This window comes from Macaca nemestrina, chromosome 3, assembly GCF_043159975.1.
Source record: "Macaca nemestrina isolate mMacNem1 chromosome 3, mMacNem.hap1, whole genome shotgun sequence".
NCBI classification, from domain to species: domain Eukaryota; kingdom Metazoa; phylum Chordata; class Mammalia; order Primates; family Cercopithecidae; genus Macaca; species Macaca nemestrina.
The window spans coordinates 58313515-58326497 of NC_092127.1; the positions used below are offsets into that span (position 1 = coordinate 58313515).

The window sequence follows — 12983 nt, forward strand, 5'->3', positions numbered from 1 at the left end:
CAGGCTGGAGTGCAGTGGCGCTATCTCGGCTCACTGCAAGCTCCGCCTCCTGGGTTCACACCATTCTCCTGCCTCAGCCTCACCAGTAGCTAGGACTACAGAAGCCCGCCACCACGCTTGGCCAATTTTTTGTATTTTTAGTAGAAACAGGTTTCACCATTTTAGCCAGAATGGTCTCGATCTCCTGACCTCGTGATTCACCCGCCTCGGCCTCCCAAAGTGCTGGGATTATAGGCATGAGCCACCGTGCCCAACCGGCACTTTCTTTAGTTGACCATTTCTTTACATGTCATGTCATTGAATATTCTTTGTTCCTATGTCTTTAAATAAAATCTGTTTAATTATATAGTGATATTTATAAGTAGACTTTGACTCATACACATTAAAAGATTGCAGTAACTATTTGGTTGGATAGTAGAAATAAAAAAGATAACACAGCATTATGTATTTCTTTAGAAAAATTCACAATTCTGCAGTTCAAATTTAAGGTGTCTGCAAAGTCTCTCATATATACATTTACCTCCTCATAGTGATTACCATATATATATCTATATATGTGGTATATACTATATATATTTTATATGTACTATATATGTATATATACATCTATATCTATATATACCATATATGTATATATACATCTATATCTATATATACTATATATGGTATGTACTATATATGTATATATACATATACACACCTAGAGAGAGATATATAGTTATATATAATATATTGACACATATTATATATTATTATGTATCATATGATATATGGTATATTATATATATATAATTTGTTTTCTTTTTTCACACTAATGGAAACTCAGATGACTCAGCAACATTGCAAATATCTTCTTTTCTATGTAATGCCATGTTTGTCATAAACAGATATGCTTGAGTAAATTATTTTTATTTTTGTACTTCCTATCGATCTACTTGTTCACGTAAACTAGTTATGTTTTGTAGTTTACCATATATATGGTGTATATATGGTATATAATAATATGTATATATACTATATGTATGGTATGTACTATATACTATATATGGTATGTATACTATATATGGTGCATACTATATATACATACATATATAAAATATATACTATATATGTTATATATGCATATATATATACCATGGTAATATATACGGTTATATATATTGTATATATGATAATATATGTTATATATGGTTATATATTTATCTGTTAATCACTATGAGGAGGTAAATGTGATGCAGAACATGAAACCTAGATAACTTGGACAGTTGTCTTGGAAAAGGCTCCATGTCTAATAAGTACCCACTGATTCTTCAAGCCTTTTAGTCTACAAAGAAAATTCATTAATGTTGTTTTTAATGCAAAAGATAACCTTCGAAGGAAAGGCTCTAAGTCAAGTGGAACTTGGATTAGTTTGTCTTCCAAATATTTATTTTTATTTATAATAACTCCAAGTGAGAACTGATTTAAGCTAGTAGACACATTTTTATTAAAATCAATAACTTTGATTTTTTTTAATATTTCTTTTTATTTTACATTCTGGGATACATATGCAGGATGTGCAAGTTTGTTACAAAGGTAAACGTGTGCTATGGTGAATTGCTGCACCTGTCAAGCCGTCTCTGAGGTACTAAGTTCTGCAAGGGCATTAGCTATTTATCCTGATGCTCTCCCTCCCCCTGCCTGCCCTCACCACCGACAGGACCCAGTGTATGTTGTTCCCCTTCCTGTGTCCATGTGTTCTCATTGTTCAGCTCCCACTTATAAGTGAGAAAAATGTTGTGCTTGGTTTTCTGTTTCTGTGTTAGTTTGCTGAGGATAATGGCTTCCAGCTCCATTCACATGCCTGCAAAAGACATGATGCCATTGTTTTTTATGCTGCATAGCATTCCATGGTGTATATAAACCACATTTTCTTTATTCAGTCTCTCATTGATGGACATTTGGGTTGATTCTGTGTCTTTGCTATTGTGAATTGTGCCACAATGACCATATACATGTATGCTTCTTTATAGTAAAATAATTTATATTTCTTTGGTTATATACCCAGTAATGCGATTGCTGGGTCAAATGGTATTTCTGGTTCTAGGTCTTTGAGAAATCACCACACTGTTTTCTTACACAACGGTTGAACTAATTTACATTCCCATCGACAGTGTAAAAGTGTTCCTATTTCTTCACAGACTTGCCAGCATCTGTTGTTTCTTGACTTTTTAGTAATTGCTATTCCGACTGGCATGAGATGGTATTTCATTGTGGTTTTGATTTGCATTTCTCTAATGATCAGTGAGGTTAAGTTTTTTTTTTTTCATATGGTTTTTGGCCACATAAATGTCTTCATTTGTAAAGTGCCTGTTCATGTATTTTGCCCACTTCTTAATGGGATTTTTTTTTCTTTTAAATTTGTTTAAGTTCCTTGTAGATTCTAGATAATAGACCTTGGTTAGATGCATAGATTGCAAAAATTTTCTTCCATTCTGTAGGTTGTCTGCTCACTCTGATGATAATTTCTTTTGCTGTGCTGAACCTCTTAAGCTTAATTAGATCCCATATATCAATTTTTGCTTTCGTTGCAATTGTTTTTGGTGTTTTCTTCATGAAATCTTTGCTTGTACTTATGTCCTGAATGGTATTGCCTCAATTTTCTTATATGGTTTTTACAGTTTTGGGTTTTACATTTAAGTCTTTAATCCATCTTGAACTAATGTTTGCATAAGGTGTAAGGAAGGGGGTCCAGTTTCAATTTTCTGCATACAGCTAACCAGTTTTCCCAATACCATTTATTAAATCAGGGATCCTTTTTCCATTGCTTGTTTTTGTCAGGTTTGTTGAAGATCAGATGGTTGTAGGTGCTTGTTCTCATTTCTGAGATCTCTATTATGTTCCATTGATCTATGTGTCTGTTTTTGTACCAGTACCATGTTGCTTTGGTTACCATAGCTTTTTAGCATAGTTTGAAGTTGGGTAGCATGGTGTCTCCAGCTTTGTTCTTTTTGCTTAGGATGTTCTTGGCTGCACAGACTCTTTTTTGGTTTCATATGAATATTAAATTAGATTTTTCTAATTCTGTGAAGAATGTCAATGGTAGTTTAATGGGAATAGCATTGTATCTATTATTACATTGGACAGTATGGCCGTTTTCACTATATTGATTCTTCCTATCCATGAGCATGAAATGTTTTTCCATTTGTTTATGTCCTCTCTTATTTCCTTGAGCAGTGATTTGTATTCTCTTTAAACAGGCCCATTACTTTCCTTGTTAGCTGTATTCCTAGGTATATTATTCTCTTTTTAGCAATTGTGAATGGGATTTCATTCGTAATTTAGCTCTCTGCTTGTCTATTGGTGTAAAAATATGGAATGCTTCATGAATTTACGTGTCATCCTTGTACAGGAGCCGTGCTAGTCTTCTCTGTATCATTCCAATATTATTATATGTGCTGCCAAAGTGAGCACAACTTTGATTCTTTATTCATCATTTCATTCTCTAAATTTGATTTGGGAAGAACAAATGTGAGGCTAACATTGGGGATATGAGAAATTTTTCTAAACATTCCAGAAATTTATTTTCACCAAATTGTGTAACAGAGGGCACAGTGTGGACAAGATTTTTTTTAAAACAAACTTTATGAGTTTTGTAAGAATGCTGATACAGTATATTTTTATGTCAATATAATTTTGTAAATTAATGTTTATTTTTGTAGCAAATACAATATATAATTTTAATACACCACTTAACTTTGTAATTACTATTCTACCAAATAAATATTTATAGATATAGAGAAATAACAAATAATATGTGATCATAGAGAAAAATCAATGAAACTGGAATCTAACAGATTTATTTTGTTTAGCTACGAAAATTGTGATCTTACAGACTGGGTCCTCTCAAAGACTTGCTATTATGGCTTTTTAAATTCTCATTATTTTTCATTTTGGGCAAAGGGATTTATTCTGCTTAGGAGACTATTTAGTTGCTGGATAGTATGGAAGTAAAGACTTTGGATAAGGCAATCTGGGACATCCTGCCTTGGAATTTTTCCAGACTGTAGGCTTAAGTAAAGAAGAAAGATGTTCATGTCTGTATGATGTATCACAGTTTACTAGCATAAACAAAGAAGAAAAGATTGAGAAATGGTCTCCATGTGTATTAAGCTCTGCTGTAACATTTGCTTATAAATACAAATTTATTCTGAGGCAATTGATATACTAATGAACAATTTTAGAATAATGCACATTTCACATTTGCTTATGCATTATTTCATGTGTGGGAAATTAAATGAATGTGGAAAATTGCTCACAACCAAATCAATTCACAGACACACATAGACACAAATACACACACCATACCTCTTAAACATCTACCACTGCCATTGTGTCACATGGTCTTACAGCATAACACTCCATCAAATTTCAGATTATCATCCATCCATCACTTCAGAATAACTCACAACCTGTAATCCTTCCACAGGTAAACTTCAAGTATTTTCTATATATTATGGATTTATTAAAAAATGATCATATGTAAAACTCTGGGACACTTAATTAGGATTCTGCATTTTAAAAATGTGTTTTTCTAAGTTTTTAACGTTATTCCATAAGCCCCCTAGTTTTCTCAGTGCACAGTCTTACATAAGAACTTATATTTTGTGCTAGAGCACAAACTGATTATAGCAAAACTGATTATAGAAAAGTACATAGATGTACTTTGCATATAAAATAGTAAGAGATTCCAAACATTTTCACAACTCAACTCAAATGGAAGAACATTAATAAAATAAATTCAGGGTTCCAAAATGGCAGCATAGAAGAAAACTGTCTTCTCTCTCCACAAAGAAAACCAAAACCAAATAAACAACATTGAGTTTATCACCAGAAATAACTCAGGGCTCAAAATGAAGAAAGGATAGTTTGTGGGGTCACAGAGAAGTGAAAATCTCTGAGCAGGTGGTAAGTGAATTGGACTTCCACATCCATAACGCTCGCACGCTCATTCTGCCCAGCACCAAGGGTGCAGAAAATTTTCCACCAACTCATTGTTTCTACACTGTAAAAAGTTAGATGAAGGTGAACAACCAGCTTCCCCATCATGTTCAGTTCCCTTATAGGATATCTATGCTGCCTTAATACATAGGAAGCAGTGTGAGTGCCTGAAGACAGTTGTATCACTGAAGACAAGAAGAGAAAATAGGTGAAGATGGGACTACCATCCTCAGCCCTGGAAACAAAAATAAGAAGGTAAGCACATACATAAATTAATTAATTAATTAATTAATTCAGAAATTAAAGTCTTAACTAAAACTTCCCAGCAGAAACATGAAAATATTCATATATAACTATCTGTCTATCTGAGAATGATATGTGATATGTGACATTTGATATATAGGTATAAATATATAAGTTTATACATTTATATTTATATATGTATATGCTATTAACTTGGTTACATTCATCCATGCCTATAAGAATAGAAAGAAGCACCAATGATCTTTTTATATTAATCTCACAAATACACACACAAAACAAACCTTAAAAAAATCTGTGAACTTGTGATAAAATACATGCTAATTAACAGTGATATCTGAGTCACATGTTGTAAGTAATAAAACAATCACACTTATAGATCAATGTAATAATTGAAGGTTTTAAAAATAGGACATAAGAATTTATGAAGGTTTAATATTTCATAAGACACTATTGTTTTAATGGCATTTATAAGTCCAGCAGTCTTGATGACAAAAACTAAAACATTTACATAATTAATAGCACAAATCAGAGGTTAATAAACTAATTCATAATCAGACAGAGAGTAAATATTTTCAGTTTTGCAAGCTGCATGGTCTCTGCTGTAACTACTCAGTTCTGCCTTTGTAGCAAGAAAGCAATCAGAGACAATATGTAAACAATTTGGCATGACAATGTTCCAATTAAATTTTATTGATTGAAACAAGCAGCCTGACTGGACTTCAATTCATTGATGCCTGGTGCAAACCATAATCATTTAATTTATTACAAATATGATAATTACTAACATTTGAATTCGTATTTGAAATTTAGAGAGTTCTATCACATACTGTTTTAAATTTAAAACTTACCAAATCTTCACCATATGTATACTATTATTAATTCTAGATGAAGACATTGTGTCTTGATCAGGTTGAATAATTTGATTAAATACCACAAAATTATGTAGTTATGAATTAGATACAAAAAATGATAATTTTAACTCACTATTATTCTCAATACTATGCTTAGGAAGCTATGTAGTTTACTGGAAAATAAGACATATTAGTACTTAGGGAAATTTATTTTAAATTTATGTTTAAAATTATATTTCTTAAATGGTGATTTAAATAGAGGATATCGAATAACAGGTTAGATAAACAGCTCATTAATATTATACTCACCTCTCATGGTTCAGGCATCAGATAGAAAGATTTATCTGATAAACTATATAAGGTCATGGCAAGAAACACAATATAAAACCAGGTATTTAAACAGCAAATATTTTTAAGCCCTACTAAAATATTTAAGAATAAAATACTCAAGTAAAGAATTAAACTTTAGACACAATGCTTGGCATATAATCCAACTAATAGAACCTAATGACTATAATCACTAAGTATAACCATGTGTAACTTTTTTGAAAATAAATATTTGCAATACTTTTACAAATTATCAGAAAATGTAAGACAGCTGTTTTATTTTTTGATTAAGCTGAATTTTAAATAAAAATAAAAGAATAATACATTATTGGACTGTTTGTTCTAACATTTCAATTTTGTTTGCTACAACGTATTCAGAATATTGATGACTGGGGCTGTTGTCAAATGAACTACTCACCCGTAATCTATTACTATAAAAATGGCATGTAATAGATTTTTACTCAGGTACCTTTACCAGCCAATATTCTTTTAGAATTTCAAAAGTACATTGTAATATACAGTTGAAATATCTTTCATTATTAAGCTTGATGTTTGAGATATAGTCCACAAATTTTGAATCTCATATTGATATATTGAATAAACTGATACTTTATTTCATAAATCTTATAACCATTTATATAATACAAAATTATTCCCCAGAATAAAAATAATCTTGTTGCTATTCAAATCTGTTTTCTTATAATTATGTTGAACATATTTTAAATTTCAAAATTGTGATTTTTTATTCTTATAAAATATGTTATTGCTATGATTTTCTTTATAAACTTTGCTGCAGATTAAATATATAGGATGTTTCAAAATATATAAGAATATTACTCAATAAAATATAGTTTCAACAACCTATAGATATTAAGATAGATTTGCAAATATAAAAAAATATTTTATTTAATGTAGAGCATTTCATCACATTGCCACTTCTATTAGACTTTGAAATTATTTCACTAAATTTTCATTTCCAAGTGTGTCACTTTTAAGTTGTAGGTAAATGTAAAAATAACCAAAATAAGAACATTCTTAAAATTGTTTAGAAATCTAATAATAAAGACATTGTCTAGGATGTGTAACAATATAATTTATTAATATATTTGTTAATAGATCTATGCTTCTTAAAAATTATTGAAAGTTTTTTGTTTGTTTGTTTGTTTTTCCTCTCAAAGCAAGCCTGTTCAACAAGTGGGCCACATGTGGCCCAGGGCAGCTTTGAATACAGTCCAACACAAATTTGTAAACTTTCTAAAAACATTATGAGATTTTGTTGAGGTTTTCTTTTCTTTTTCTTTTCTTTTTTTTTTTTTTTTTTTTTTTAGCTTATCAGCTATTGTTAGTGTTAGTGTATTTTATTTGTGAGCCAAGGCAATTTTTCTTCTTCCAACGTGGCCTAGGGAGCCCAAAAGTTTGGATGTACACCTCTATCTTCAGGGATTATTCTGCTCCACTTTATCAATTATTGAACGCTAGGTACAACATGTTGTCCTGGTATATTTTGGTTTCAGGAAGCATAGAATTATCTTGAACAGAGTAATGTGAGAAAATTTTCTGTTCTTGTTTCAGAGATAGGAAAAGCTGGAGGACAAGATTTCCATGTGAAGAGATATGAGGGTGGACTCAGAGAGTGCACCATTCTCTCTTCCAATCAGTGATGGTGCCTTGCTCTAGTGAAGCAGGGAATGAGTGCAGGATTTTAGAATTTGAACACCAGTGGCAAGTTAGGTTGTCCATAGAATTGTACATCTGGTATCCTCCCAGCTTTTATTGTTTCTTTGTTAAGTACTAACCTGATTTACATGGACTTTTGACAGTTTTGAAAGATATTTGCTTCTTTCCCAAAATCAAATTACCACTGCGTGAAAATATGACTTACAGAATGGAATTATGATGAGCAAGAGAGCAGAAGAGAAATTAAAAACACAGAAGCAGCCAGAGGTGCTGTGCTCCAGTAGTAGAGAAAGATGGCATAAAAGTGGTAGAATGGGATTTTTTGGACAAAAATATTACTAGCGGGAAATTCCTGAAAATATTGTGGAAGGAATCCAAGGATAATATGTGAGTTGCTTGTTTATCTGTGCTTAAAGAATGCAGAATTGGTGTGATTTTAACATTAAGGAAACTCTGACATTAATTTATAACTCAAAATGTTACTGTGGCTCAATTACTTATGCTCCAAATTTCCACTAAAATATACCGTTAAACTTTATATGATGTTTATATATCTATTTTCTTAAAACCAAACATTTTTCTAAAATAGCTGTAACTGGAAATGCTCTTGCTCCTCACCAATGTGCCTTTTCTTTTCTTCACAGGCACACAAGTTAGTACATGTTCCAGCTTCCATTGCTGTTGGATAGTCATATAACTCTGTCTTAGCTAGTGAGATGTTGATAGACATGATTCATACCTTTTCCATGCACAAGCCATAAAATCATCTTCGGAATATCTTTCCTCTCCCTCACCTACTGGCAGCCTTGGAGGTCAAGTGTTCTAGAGCGCTTACCTATATGGTAGAGGAGAGACAGTGGCAGAACAAAAAATTAACCACTATCTTATTAACATGATGATATTTTAGAAATTATATGTCATTCAGGCCTAGCCTTGCCCATATTATTGCCCATACAATAATAAATCATGTTACTAAATTTTCTCAAGCTTTTAAACTTTTTCTGTGTTGCAGTCCTAATCATAGAACACTTAATTCCAGTGTATAGTGAATTTGTCATCTTCCATGTACTTCAGTCAATCAGAAATAAAAAGGGCCTCTATATAATAAAAAGGAATCAAGGCAAGGAAATAAAGTGTGTGCCAATGCAAAACAATAACCATTCTTATAGTTCAATCTCATTTTATAATTTATTTTCTCTGGCAACAATATATTTTAAGGTCAGTGCTTAACGTGAGAATATTAATTGGTCTTCTTATTTTAGTGCATGGACCCTAAAATATAAAATTGTTCTATATCCTCGTCTTTGTTTATTGTTCCCTAATATTGCCTTGTCTTTGATTTTCTAAATGTGTTTTGTTCTCCCCCCAAAAAAGATAACAAAAATTATAGGCACAGAACTCTCAAACTATTAATTGGGAAGGTGATTTTCAAGTGAGGGTTCTTCCTTTTCTTATGACTGGCTCAGGTTTTCTCACTCAGCAACACAGCCCATCCATAGTCCATGAAGAAACCATGTCCTGTGTGGATCATGTCACTTCCCACTCCCTTTTCCTGAACCTGGTTCCCTTTAAGTCTCGTGCCCCTCTGGATGACTGTCTCTCTTTTCATTGTCTTTTGTCTCATACTGATGGCTGGTGGAATTGGGTTTAGCAGTAAGAGGGAATGAACATATGCACAGTGTTTAGCCCCTTCACTATAACCAAATTAATCAACTTCTGGGCACCAAATCTAAACTCTTGTCCTGAATGTATCTCCCCAACTTTTTTATTGTGGCCTGCTGTCAGCCAAGCCCAAAACAAGAAAAATAAAATATAATTTTCACACTATCCCCCCATGGATTCATTGATCCCTTGCAAAGAGCAGGACTGTTTTCTTCTTTCTTGGTGGTAAATGAGGATTGCATTACTAATCAATGTTCTCTTATGTCAGGAATTGCTGAGGATATTTCTTTCAGGCACTTTACCAGTCTTTTTCCAAGATTCATCTCCTAAACCTGCCCAAATGCTGAACCTCTGGATTGAACTCTCTGGAAGTGTGCTTACTTCTTTCTACAGATGTGGTTGTGATTCAGCATTACCTGAAATAAAATATATATATATATTTTATAAAATATATATATATATATAAATATATATATAATAAAATATATAAATAAAATATATATATATATATATATATATAGTGGGGGGGGGAGTACTACTCAGGAATTTCTGACTGCATATAATTCTTTATATATCTCTTCTGTTTCTTGATGCAGTCAAGAGCCTGTTACTACTGGCACTGGAGAAATTGTTACCAGACAAATGAATTACTGTCTATCTACTGACCCTTTCATAGTTTAGATGTTAATAAATACACTTTAACAACTTTAGTTCAGTATTTAATTGCCCTAAAATAAGCCATAGCCTATCAAAAGAGCCTCCTTTTTAGTAATCAGACATATTTTTTCCATATGAATTCTCTAACATGATCCATTCTCTGCACTACAGTTTGCATAAATACACCTGTTGTCTGTTTTATTTTATTTATTTATTTATTTATTTATTTATTTTATTTTTGCTGCACTAGCTTGACTGTTTTCTATTAAGTTGCATTATGTTGAGCAATTATAGTACCTAGATGGCTTTTAATCAAAAATGTATTATTTAGTTGAGTTTCATGTCAGTTGGCAGTGTCTTTCATATCTCTTTGTAAAATATATTTAAAGGTTATTGAGCAGCCATAACTGACCAGCGTATAAAAAAATATTTGTGGAGTGTGTAATAAAATTGCTGGCAGGTGTCTCCTGATGATAATATATACACATACTCAGAAACCCACATATTTATTTGATTTTCTTTTTTCTTCCCTGGGCATAGACAACTGAACATGTTTAATAAATCTATATTCAAACTGAGATTATGACAAAATATTTTCTGTAATAAACAAGTTGATATCATTTTCTGTCATCTGCAGAAGCCTATCAAGATAACTTAAACAAATCATTTTCTACAATATGGGAAGACAAGGACAAAAAAAAAAAGACAAGGACAATTTCAGTATTTAAAATAAGAAAAATTTTGGACCTACAGTGGCAATAAGTACAATGTGTCCCTATGAAGCAATAAAATGGTTTGACAAAATGAGTGTTTTGTCCAGTTTCTGGCTTTCTGCTTGGAAAGAGCGAAAATATACAATGCATACATTGTATATGATGGTCTTAATATTCTTTAGAAAAACTATGTTAAAGTAAGAATATTTTCTGCTGCGCTAATTAGACAAAAATTTCTTATTTTTTAAGGACCTTTTCTACCTTGAATGAGAGGAATCAGGCCACAATGAACTCTGACATTTGTTTTAACTTCAGTTATCTATAGCCAATATACATTAACCTCAGAACCATGCTGAGGCATTTATAACACATAGCAAGTTTCTCTCGTGATCCTTTTAAGGAAAATTGAATTACCGTATATAATAATTCTATAGAACTGTATCTGTAATTTTAAACAAATGTATTTTGCTCCTGAATAAAAGATCTGTGCTTTCCTCTGGAATGGTCATCTGTTTTTACCGCCCATTGTATGCAGTTTCAAGACTCACCAGCTCTTCACCTTCCATGTGTAATAGCAATAAGAAGGTTAAAATAATTTAACACTGCTTTTTTGTCTCCTACATGTTGTATACTACAGGGATAATCACAGGCTATGACTGCAATGCCATCCTCCATGGACAATGCCATTTTTTAGACCTCATACTCTTGATTAATGGTGATTTCAGTACTTTTTAACAGTTGTATTGATGGATGATTTACAAAACATAAAGTTCATCCATCATAAGTTTAAAATTCAATGATTTAATACATTTGTAGAGTTGTGCAACCAAAAACACAGTTCAGGTTTGGAATATTTCCTTACCCCAAAAGTTCCCTTGTATTAATTTTCCTTAACCCCTGCTTCTCCTATTAGCTCAAGGCAAGAGCTTATCTGTTTTCTTTTTCTTTTAATTTATCTTTTCTAAAGCTTTCATATAAATGGAACATACAATGTGTAATCTTTTAAATCTGAGTTTCCTTACTCATTCATAATATTTTTGAGATTCTTCCGAGTTGTTCTGTGTATCAGTAGTTACTCCTTTTAATTTGCTGAATAATATTTTATTGTATTGATATATCACATTTTATTTATCCCTCCACAAGTTGAAGAGCATTTGAATTGTTTCCACTTTTACGACTATTGTCAATAACACTTTCTAAACACTTACGTACTTGTCTTTTCTTGGATATATATTTGGTTGTAGGGTAAATTTATATTTAACATTTTAAGAAACTAACTGTTCCTGAAATGGATGTGCAATTTTATATTAACCTCAGAATAATAGAATGATTTGAGTTTCTTTACAGCTTTACTTTGTTTGCTTGTTTGTATAACAATTCTAATAATATACAGAAATATATTCTTGGTGATTTTTTATTTTCCTAATTAATAATGATGTTGAACATCTTTCCACATGCTTATTAACCATTAATAAACAAAATAAGAGAAAAATGGATTTCAAAGTTACTTTTCTCTATTTTTTTTTCAATCTTCTGGGACTCCATTTGCAATTATGCTAAAATATTTGATGTTTTATTACAGGTCTGCGAGGTTCTGTTTATTTTTTAGTCTCAAACTTGTTTTTTCTCTCTGTATTTCACATTTTTAATGTCAATTTCTATTTATCAATTCTTTTCTGACATTACGAATCTAAAGTTGGTTTACCTTAGTTGATTTTTAAATTTTACTTATTGTATTCTTAAATTCCACAGTTTCCCTTTCTTTCTATTATTTCTATGTCCTCATTAGAAGTGCAATTTGTTGATTTATTGTTGCCACACGTTTATTTCTTTTCAGGCATTTTTCTTTTTC

At 31.5% G+C, this 12983-nt stretch overlaps 1 non-coding gene across 1 annotated transcript; it reads right to left on the bottom strand.

Moving 5' to 3' along the window:
• Positions 1 to 3346: 3346 nt before the first annotated feature.
• LOC112427480 (U6 spliceosomal RNA) lies at positions 3347 to 3453 on the bottom strand. Its single transcript, XR_003019073.2, has one exon. It is a non-coding gene; the product is annotated as a U6 spliceosomal RNA (small nuclear RNA).
• Between the last annotated feature and the right edge of the window lie 9530 nt (positions 3454 to 12983).